General features: G+C 42.4%; 1 long non-coding RNA gene and 2 other non-coding genes across 4 annotated transcripts; all 3 read right to left on the minus strand.

Moving 5' to 3' along the window:
• Positions 1-241: 241 nt before the first annotated feature.
• On the minus strand, positions 242-1903 carry LOC108290005. Of its 2 annotated transcripts, XR_001819389.2 has the most exons (5): positions 1290-1901; positions 1113-1190; positions 961-1033; positions 579-647; positions 242-354 (listed from the first exon to the last, which is right to left on the minus strand). It is a non-coding gene; the product is annotated as an uncharacterized LOC108290005 (long non-coding RNA). The 2 variants fall into 2 exon arrangements; XR_001819388.2 differs by having other exon boundaries at positions 961-1190; positions 1290-1903.
• On the minus strand, positions 452-519 carry LOC119468377. Its single transcript, XR_005197047.1, has one exon. It is a non-coding gene; the product is annotated as a small nucleolar RNA SNORD50 (small nucleolar RNA).
• On the minus strand, positions 755-824 carry LOC119468378. The gene has a single exon (XR_005197048.1). It is a non-coding gene; the product is annotated as a small nucleolar RNA SNORD50 (small nucleolar RNA).
• Positions 1904-10817: the final 8914 nt, after the last annotated feature.

The following is a 10817-nucleotide window of genomic DNA, read 5'->3' on the forward strand; positions in this document are numbered from 1 at the left end:
TACATCAAAACAAAATATTCAATGATTTGCTTAGCAGCACTTTTTTTAATGCTGCACATACTTCCCACCAGTAATTCCTGCCCCTCTACTCTTACACTGATCCAAAAACCCTTACATTGTACCTTGCATAAAGCCAAAACATTCATTCAGAATAATTTAATTATAAGGCTGGTTAATAGATTTTCCATCTAATGTCCCCCATGTCATTTCAGACCTATTTAAAAATAATACAAAAACAACATAATCCAAAATTACATGTTTTATTTTCATGTTTGTAAAATGAAGAGCTTTTTTCTGGATGGTTTTCTTATCAGCTTTTCATACCACAGTCAAGTAAACCTCGTGGTACTAGCCCTAGAAAAGGAAAAACATGAGATTCTTACAAGACTGTCAACATTACAACAGCTTATGTAAAAGCATTTTGAAAAAAGTATTGTCCTTATAATGGTCCATCTCAGAAGCCAGATCCGTAGTTTTTTTCAACAGAAGTTCAGGTTCGGGATAAGATCATCACAGATAAGACCAAGGTCACAATATTCACTAATTGCTAAGCAAAAAAATAGAAAAACTCCACTTACAGAAATCGTTGCAACTTTGGAACTTCCAAGACAATCTGGCCTCTATCAATGGGCAGACAGCGACCCTCACTGTTGGCAGAAAAAACAAAAAAACCCCAAGATTTTGAGCTGTTGTGAACAGAGCTGATACAAAATCATGGCAAAAAATTTACTCCACCTCTGAACATTGGTCTTAAACCTCAGAAGCCGAATCCGTACATATTTTTCTTCAGGTCATCAGCTTAGGGATAGGTTTCATCATGGATTAGACCAATCATGCCTTACACATGTACACATAATACATTAAACTGCACTTCTATGACACTGACCATAAACCAAGGTAAATCTAAAAGGCAAGTATTACAGTACAAATACTACAGAACTTTTAAGCCACATAACTTACTTCAAAATGAAGCTGCTAGTCAGTGACATCTGACATTCATATCTTCATTAGCTACTTGTCAGCAGCCAGAACGCTGTTTAATGACAAAAATATTAATTTAGTCTAAGTGTAGATTAAACGCTACGATCATAAAGTACTAAAATAACTCATACCTGTTAAAAGTGTTAGGTTTTAACCAAGTGATTTTCTATTAAATATTCTCCCAGATGTGTTGTAATTTTTTCACGTACCTAACAAAAATAAAATTTCAAAGGATGCAACAGTTGCTATTCCTGTATTATCAACAGGGTTACTCCTTTAGTTTGTAAATTAAGCTTAACAGCTCTTACCTTTGCATCTTCACCGAGAGGCTCCGCTGTGTCACTGAAAGATAGCGCCATTGTTTCTCCGGGGAATCGATGTATGAGCATTCTCGCAGAAATGTCACACTCCAAGGCGTTTTTCCACATGAAACCCTTACCTTTCGTTAATCCAAATTGCACACAATGCCGCCTTCAAACAGCTCAATCTCAGCACAGGGTGGAGACTATCCATTTTAAAATAACGCCGACGGAAGGTCTTCGCCATTTTAAAGGCCCCTGGCTCTTAAAACTAACCCTCTGCCCCAATCCCGTAACTGTGGTTTTTCCCACGCCGTTCAGGCTCGTGCTGGAGGCCTGAAAGCGCGCGGCGCCCGCTGCTGATCATCTGCCTCTTCACGCCAAAATTCAGAGCCTGTGGCCGCCAGGACTCAACCTCAGTAAGGTGGCAGTCCGGCCGCGTGTTTTCCCACGTACAAGCTTTCAACCCTCAGGCTCTCTAAGCTCATCTCTAAGATGGCTTCACAGTACTAAAGCTCCTATTTCTGCCTGCGCCACCATCTTTTGCTCCCGTACTCGCCCGCAACACAGACTCACCCACCAAACGGCCAGAAGGATCACAAGGCCGACGTAAAAGACCGAAGCGCTTAGCCAGCAGCTCCCTATATAGCCTTCCAGAGTCAGGACGAGGCCGCCCCGCCCTCTCGCACCTATTGGACATGGAAATAGACGGGGGCGTGGCCGCGAATTAGCGGGAGCACGCGCGGCGGCTCCTTTCTTCCGAGGGAGGTTCTGCTCTGTCGCGCGCGCGCCGCAGTCCGGTCGCGCGCCCGTCCTTTTCCCAGCGCGCGCCCGCAGGCACGTTGCAAAGCGTCGCCTCTGAGTCTGGCTGCCACCCGGCCCTACGTGGCGCGGGAGTGGCGCCAGAATTCAAACAGTCGTAGTTAGAAACGACGCTACCACCTGCCCTGAGCCAAGTCCGCGCAGGACAGATAGGGTCCGAGAGTGGACACAAGTTTTGCAGAGCAGGGCGGCCTCAGCTTAGAACCGACTCGAGAAGCCGGGCTGGCTAGCTGGAGCTTGGCTGGAGTGGGCCCCCAGCGGAGGCCGCGGGACGAGCGCGCGAGCCCTGGCTGCTGCACTCCAGGGAGAGGGCAGTTGGCTGGCAGAAACGCTCGGGTGAAAAAGCGGCAAGCGCCGCGTGAGAGCCGCCCCGGCACGCGGCCCCACCTGGCCTCAGGGCGGGCATGAAGGCATCGTGGGGGCTCTTTCCTTCTCACGCTTCCTCCTGTCAGGCATCCGGTTACACTTTAAACCTGACCATACAAGTCTCGCTCAAACAGCGCACGTGAGATTCAGTGCTCCATTTTGCGGAAGAGAAAACTGAGGCTTAAAGCAGAGACGTAATTTGGGTAAGGTCACACAGCTGAAATGCTTTGCTAATTTTAACTTTTTTTGTACTAAATTAGTTATACTGAAAGGAGAGAAAGATTAATTTGAGAAGTATCCCTGAATACTTTATCCAGAAGACAAACTTACAAAATTCAAAAGCAGTGCTTTCATTATAAGCATGTTTGTGTGTACACTGTCACACACACACACACACGACATTTGAACATTCCCGTATTTGAAAATTCAGGTCGTCCTTTTGTATTTCAGAGCACGACTTATTAACGTTGTTTATTTGTGCATTTGGTTCTGCTAGAGTGTGGGAGGAATACATCTGATTTTGTGCTCTGCTGTTTATTTTTTCTTAGAACAGAGGCTAGCATTAAGTAGGTTGTCAGTAATGGTTAAATGAATGAGTGAATTAATGAATACATTAGGTGGCTTTTTAGAAAATTAGAATGAAGATCAAACTTCACATTAAAAGGTAGTAGTGAAAAGACCGTGTCTCTAACAGGAACGTAAATGATGAAGTATTGCCTGGGCCGGGCATTATGTCAGTTTTTATATTACTTTGTAATGTTTATTATAAATTTGAGTTATTGTTCACAGTAAATAGTAAAACAAACAAAACTAATACAGTACGAAAAGATATAACAAGCAAAGTAGGCCCGGATATAGTGGTTCATGCCTGTAATTCAGCACTTGGGGAGGCCGAGGTGGGAACATTGCTTGAGCCCAAGACCCTGTCTCTATATTAAAAAAAATTTAAAAAAACAAAAAAAGGCGTAGTGAAAGTATTTTTCCATATGCCTGGAAATCTCCCTAGTTGTACTCTTCAGCAATACTATTATTAACAGTTTTTGAGACTTTCTATGCAAATGCAAATATATGTACTTCGTTTTTCACATACAAGTGGAATCTATATACTCTTCTGCAACTTGTTTTTCCTTCTTTTAACTGTCATAAATATCTTTCCATATCAGTACATATAGATATCTTTTTTTCCCCCCATACAAGGTCTCACTTTGTCACCCAGGCTGGAGTACAGTGGCTCTATCTTGGCTCACTGCAACCTCTTGGGATCAAGTGATCCTCCTGCCTCAGCCCATCAACTATGTGGTACAATAGGCAGGCACCACCATGCCTGGCTAATTTTTTGTATTTTTCATAGATGTGGGATTTCTGCCATGTTGAAGACCATAAACATCACCTGGTCAAAAGCCATGCGAAACAGTGATCCCCAGCACTGTGGGAAGTCAAAACGGGTGGATTGTTTGAGCTCAGGAGTTTGAGACCAGCTTAGGCAACATGGCAAAACTCTGTCTCTATAAAAAATGCAAAAAAAAAAAAACCAACCAAACAAAAACCAAAAAATTAGCTGAATGTGGTGGCTGAGGTGAGAGCATGGCTTGAGCCTAGGAGGCAGAGGTTACAGTGAGCTGAGATTGTGCCACTGCGTTCCAGCCTTGGTGACAAGAGCCAGACCCTGTCTCAAAAAGAAAAAATGAAGTTCTAATCTATTTTATTTAACCCAAATATAATCAAAGTTTTTTATTTTGACATATGAACACTGTAAAATTATTGAAATATTTTTCCATTTGTTTTTTGTATGCGGTAAATGAAATCAGGTGTGTATTTTTTTTCTTACATCACATCTCAGTTTGTTCTGTACATTTATCATTGTTTTTTAACTTTTAGGTTTGTGGATACATGTGCAGGTTTGACATATATAGGTGAACTCATATCACAGGGATTTTTTGTACAGATTATTTCGTCACCCAGGAATTAAGCCTAGAACCCAGTAGTTATTTTTTCTGCTCTCCTTTTCCTCCAACCCTCTATTTTCAAGGAGACCTCAGTGTCTGTAGTTCCCTTCTTTGTGTTCATGAGTTCCCTTCATTTAGTACCCACTTATAAGTGAGAACATGCAGTATTTGGTTTTCTGTTCCTGCATTAGTTTGCTAAGGATAATGGCTCCAGCTCCATCCATGTTCCTGCAAAAGACATTATCTCATTCTTTTTATGTCTGCTTAGTATTCCATGGTATATATGTACCACATTTTCTTTATCCAATCTGTCATTGATGGGCATTTAGGTTGATTCTATATCTTTGCTATTGTGAATAGTGCTGCAGTGAACATTTATGTGCACATGTGGTCTGTACTTTTCAAGTGCTCTGTTGCCTTCTGTGGCTGATCACTGCATTGGACAGCACAAGTGTAGGGTGATTCATATAGAAGTTTGAGAACCACTGTTTTAGGGTAAAAATAAAAGAGGTACTACATATATGATATGTATTCCAGTCTTTTCTTTTTTTCTTTTTTTTTGAGACGGTCTCACTCTGTTGCCAGGCTGGAGTATAGTGGCACAATCTTGGCTTACTGCAATCTCTGCCTCCCGGGTTCAAGCAATACTCCTGCTTCAGCCTACCAAGTAGCTGGGACTACAGGCGTATGCCACCACACACGCCCAGCTAATTTTTGTATTTTTAGTAGACATGGGGTTTCACCATGTTGGCCAGGATGGTTTCTGTCTCTTGACCTTGTGATCCACCCGTGTTGACTCCCAAAGTGCTGAGATTACAAAGGCATAAACCGCTGTGCCCGGCCTATTCCAGTCTTTTTTTTTTTTTTTTTACCTTTCCATGTTATTATTTTTTATGCAGACAGGGTCTTGCTCTGTCACCCAGGCTGGAGTATAATAGTGTGATCACAGCTCACTGCAGCCTGGAACTCCTCAGCTCAAGTGATCCTTCTGCCTCAGCCTCCCAAGTAGCTGGGACTACAGGTGTGTGCCACCACATCCTGCCAATTTTTTTTTTTTTTGGTTGACACAGGGTCTTGCTATGTTGACCAGGCTGGTCTTAAACTCCTGGCCTCAAGTAATCCTTCCACCTGGACCTCCCAAAGTGTTGAGGTTACAGACATGGGCCACTGTGCTGGGCCTTGTATTACTTTTGACTCAAAAACTAATAATTCTAACAAAGGCAATGTAAAAATTAAATTAGTCCAGAGCCTGATAATTGACAACAATGCCCTCCTGTGAACATGTACAATGACTGTAAAGTCAGTACACAACTCTTTTAAGATGTTTATCTCTTCAAGAAACAAAGATGAACTGAGGGATAAAGCCATCAGTTTTAGGTGTGAGAGCTCTCACACCTAAAGTCAAACAGATTACTACCAAATATTTGAAGTGACTTAGTAAAGATCAATACTGAAATTAAAAGTGTCTTTTGCCGGGCGCGGTGGCTCAAGCCTGTAATCCCAGCACTTTGGGAGGCCGAGGCGGGTGGATTACGAGGTCAAGAGATAGAGACCATCCAGGTCAACATGGTGAAACCCTGTCTCTACTAAAAATACAAAAACATTAGCTGGGCATGGTGGCGTGTGCCTGTAATCCCAGCGACTCAGGAGACTGAGGCAGGAGAATTGCCTGAACCCAGGAGGCGGAGGTTGCGGTGAGCCGAGATCGCGCCATTGCACTCCAGCCTGGGTAACATGAGCGAAACTCCGTCTCAAAAAAAAAAAAAAAAAAAAAAAAAAAAAAAAAAAAAAAAAAAAAAAAAAAAAAAAAAAAAAAGTGTCTTTTATATTTGAAGAATTTATTATATTGAAAATAAATTCTCATATTCTGTAACAAAATTCCTGATAAGATAATCACTTTAGTCATTTTTTAAAAAGAAATGTTCACTGAGCCCCTGGTGTATGCAGTGTACTTCAGAGAACTCTAATGTGAATAACAAATGTCAAACTTGAAGGAATTTATAGTTTAGTAAAAAGTGTCCACTCAACATTTTACAGAGTTTAGATATGAGATATTGTGAGGGACACCATTATAATTTTGACCATGGAAATGGAAGGTAGGGAAGACAACGATATTTGGTGAGAACTTGTTATATGCTGTTAGGTTCTTATATGCATTAGATCATGTACTCTTCAAGACAGTTCTGGTGTGTATTTTTAACTTTATGTTAGAAATGAGCAAAATGAGGCATGGAGATCTCAGTTAACTAATGTTCCCAAGTCTTTCTGACCTTAAATTCATAATCGTGTCACCAGGGCATTATGTAGCTGTGCCAAAGAAAGAAATGAAGGATGTGATGATGAGCTGTGGGAGAAGAGAGAAAGTGGAGTGTAGCCCAGGCAGCCTAGAGAATGGTAGCTAGTTACTGGTTTGGGAGCAAAGAAAAGAAGATCATTCCATTTTGGTTGTGTTAAATTTTGGGTGGAACATTTGGTTGGTTATAGTTGTCCTGTCGTCCATCAGAAACGTGGACCTGAAGCCAGAGAAAAATCAGCACTAGAGGACCATTTGGCAAACACTAATGTAGAAGGGATGATTGAAGCCATATGAACAAATGAGTGTGGAGAGAAAAGAAAAAAAAAAAAGCCAATAGTGGTGGCCTAGAATTAGAATTAGTACTATAGTGTGTACAGATAGCTTATAGTAGACAACCTTAAAAATAGTCGACATAAGGATCTGGTTACAAAATTAATGTATAAGAAAAAAGTACACAAAGATTTTGGTGAAATCATGGGAGAAACATGTATAAGAAGTTAAGGCCGGGTGCGGTGGCTCACATCAGTAATCCTAGCACTTTGGGAGGCTGAGGCGGGCAAATCACGATGTCGGGAGTTTGAGACCACCCTGGCCAACATAGTGACACGCTGTCTCTACTAAAAATACAAAAAATTAACTGGGTGTGGTGGCGGGCACCACAGCTACTCTGGAGGCTGAGGCAGGAGAATCACTTGAACCCAGGAGGCAGAGGTTGCAGTGAGCTGAGATTGTGCCACTGCACTACAGCCTGGGTGACAGTGCAAGACTGTTCTCAAACAAACAAAACAAAACAAAAAGCAAAAGTTAAGTATTAGAGGCATAATTACCTTATTCCAAAGCAGAAAAATAGTCTTAAAAAAAGAAATAATTCTATGACAGATGAGGTGGATCTAAGGAAACAAAACAAACGCAAAGGAATTCTACCTCTTGGTCTAATATTTTTAAATTTTTCCCAATGTCTGTTCTGGCCAGTAAAGTCTAGGTTCCATGGCAGGATAGCAAATGGAAAATCTTATGAATACTCCAAGAAATAGTAAGCTTAAAGAGTTAAATTAGGAAAAATATCTTGTGTATGTGGAAACATTAAGGAGGCAGTTTGATTCTTGAGTCTGAAGTTCAGAGGAGAGGTCAGGGCTTGAGTGTCATTGGCATGAATAAGGAATTTAAAGCATGACATGAGTGAGATCATCAGGGAAAAACTATAAATAGAGAAGAGGAAAAAGCCCAGGATGGGACCCTGGAACACTGCAGAATTCTGGTAGGAAAGAAAGAGCCAGCAAAGGAGACCCCTTGGGAAACTGAGAATGTGATACCTCAGAAATGAAGAAAAAATTTAGGAAGAGATAGGTGAATTGGGTTCAATGTTTCTGAAAGATCAAGTAAGAACAGAAATGACCATTGGATTTGGCAACATGAAGATTACTGGTGATCTTGTAAACAAGTTTCAGTGGAATCATGCTGATGAAAGCCTACTTGAAGAGATGTAGTTGAGAAGGCACAAATGGGTCAGTAGGTAGAGGGATGTAAAGACAAGGGACATCTTTGTAAATAGGAAATACTAGAGTATATTTATATATCCATGGGAATTATTTAATAGAGGGAGAAGATTTATGATGCAGGGCAAAGAGGTAAAAGTTATAGGAGCCAAACCCTTGAGAAGATAAGAGGAGATTCCTTTCCAGGATACAAATGGAGATCTTTGATTGGAATAGGGACACTTCATCTATTTCATCTGTTAAAAGAGAAAGCAGGTATTGGGAAAGGCCATCATGTGCAGCCTGTCCACCCTGCATAGCTGCATAAGAGTGTACCTTGTGACATGGGCCTGGAACATTTTTTTTTTCATGGAGATAAGGAGCCCTTACATCCTGAGCTAGATACCTCACCTTATTTGGTAGTATCTTTCCCTGTTCCAGGCTTGATGTGTACTTCTTTGTTCTGCTTAAAGTATGTGCAGCATATAGCACCTGGGCAATTCCAGTACTATTATATATTCTTAGTTGGGAAGGAAGGGGTTCCTTTGCCCACAGCCCAATGGGATGCATGCAGACCATTATGCTGTGTCAGCTGCATGGCAAGACCCACTGCCGGTGACGATACGCAAATCCAAGTGAATCTTCCTCTGTCTCTTCTCTATGTGAAAAAAGTGCTGTTCTATCCAGTACCTCTGTGAAATGTGTCTTTCCTGGTGACCCTGTCAACTGCAAACCATGTAGTGGGATAACATCCTCAGACTGCTGCTCCTCATGGTAGGCAACAGGTGTTAACTTGCTCGACAGTTTGGCACAGCAAGCAGGGTCTGCCAGTCCAGCCATCACAGGATGGTGCTAGCTCCCTGAGGGGATGATGGGATGACTGAGCTGTTGACCTCCCTCTGGTTGTATAGAGGGGTACATGGGATGTCGACAGTCTCCCTGTTAACAAGAATAAACTGGTGCAATGGATGAGGGTGGAAATGCAAGAGGTGGGCCCTAGGAAAAATATAGTAATACTATACCTTAGCTCTGGCCAGCTAATTTTATACTCCCAAACCATCTGCCAACTCTCACTGTGTCCCAGGGGTTGCAGACAATGGCTGAGGGGAATCAAAGGTCCCCATACAGGAAACTCCTCCTGGTCTGCTCATTTACAAGACCCAAGTAAGACCTGTTTTCAGTATCACAAAACCATTGATGGTGTGGCTGAAAATGAAACTGTTAAAATGAGTATCTTCCTTGATAATGAAATACAAATACTGAAAAAAAAGACATGGACGGAGGCCAGGGGAGTCATATGTGGCTTTGCTAGTTACTCGTTTGATGACGAGGTGTTGTGGACCTTAGTGTGTCAGACTGAGTGATTCAGTCTAGGTAAGCTAACCATTGACCCCCTGCTGCAACATGATTTTGCTTACATTGCAACCAATAGGACAGAGATAGAAATGAGTCCTAGCTGCTCTTGATTTAGGTTGAAAAGAGCTTGATAACGGTCTTCCCAACTATGGGGGATTTCCTAAGACTAAGACCCACTTTAGAACTGTTCATAAAGCTGTAACCACTCTTCAGGAAAGTCATACGTAACAGTGTGACCCTGCTCCCAGGATATGGATGATACAGTGGAAGCCTTCATGAGACAGAGGTCTCCCCAAAGAGAAGACCCCATTATCCCTACTGTTGTTTTCTGAAATCATCATGGGGAAGCAATGGAAAAACTCCACTGAGTGTCCTGGTTTTGGATAAAAACAAAATGGTTTCAATGGTTTCCAACAACTTGAGCTGAATGTAGTTCTTAACAATAGGAAGCAATGTCCATAGGGCCAAAAGAGGAATCCAAGGGATGACAAAGGGAAAAAAGAATAGGGTTGACCCACAGAATAATATGGCATTCATTGTTAAAACGAGATAGACAAGGCTGGGTGCAGTGGCTCATGCCTGTAATCCCAGCACTTTGGGAGGCCGAGATGGGCGGATCACCTGAGGTCAGGAGTTTGAGACCAGCCTGACCAACATGGAGAAACCTCGTCTCTACTAAAAATACAAAATTAGCTGGATGTGGTGGTACGTGCCTATAATCCCAGTAACTAAAGGCGGGAGAATTGCTTAAACCTGGGAGGCAGAGGTTGCAGTAAGCCGATATTGCACCATTGCACTCCAGCCTGGGCAACAAGAGTGAAACTCTGTCTCAAAAACAAAACAAAACAAAACAAAAAACGGGACAGACAAAAGGGAGATTGATGGGATCCCTATAGAAGATCTAGGCCAATTCTGTCAGGCAGAGAGAAGTGTCACTAAATTAGAGGTTAGGATCCTAATCTTAGCCATGAAAACAAAAAAGTGTGCTCATAAGATTGAAAAGATTTAAGGCCGGGCGCGGTGGCTCACGCCTGTAATCCCAGCACTTTGGGAGGCCGAGGCAGGTGGATCACGAGGTCAAGAGATCGAGACCATCGGATCACGAGGTCAAGAGATCGAGACCATCCTGGTCAACATGGTGAAACCCCGTCTCTACTAAAAATACAAAAATTCAGCTGGGCATGGTGGCGTGTGCCTGTAATCCCAGCTACTCAGGAGGCTGAGGCAGGAGAATTGCCTGAACCCAGGAGGCAGAGGTTGTGGTGAGCCGAGATCG

This window comes from Cebus imitator, unplaced genomic scaffold (genome assembly GCF_001604975.1).
Source record: "Cebus imitator isolate Cc_AM_T3 unplaced genomic scaffold, Cebus_imitator-1.0 Scaffold418, whole genome shotgun sequence".
Lineage (NCBI taxonomy): Eukaryota > Metazoa > Chordata > Mammalia > Primates > Cebidae > Cebus > Cebus imitator.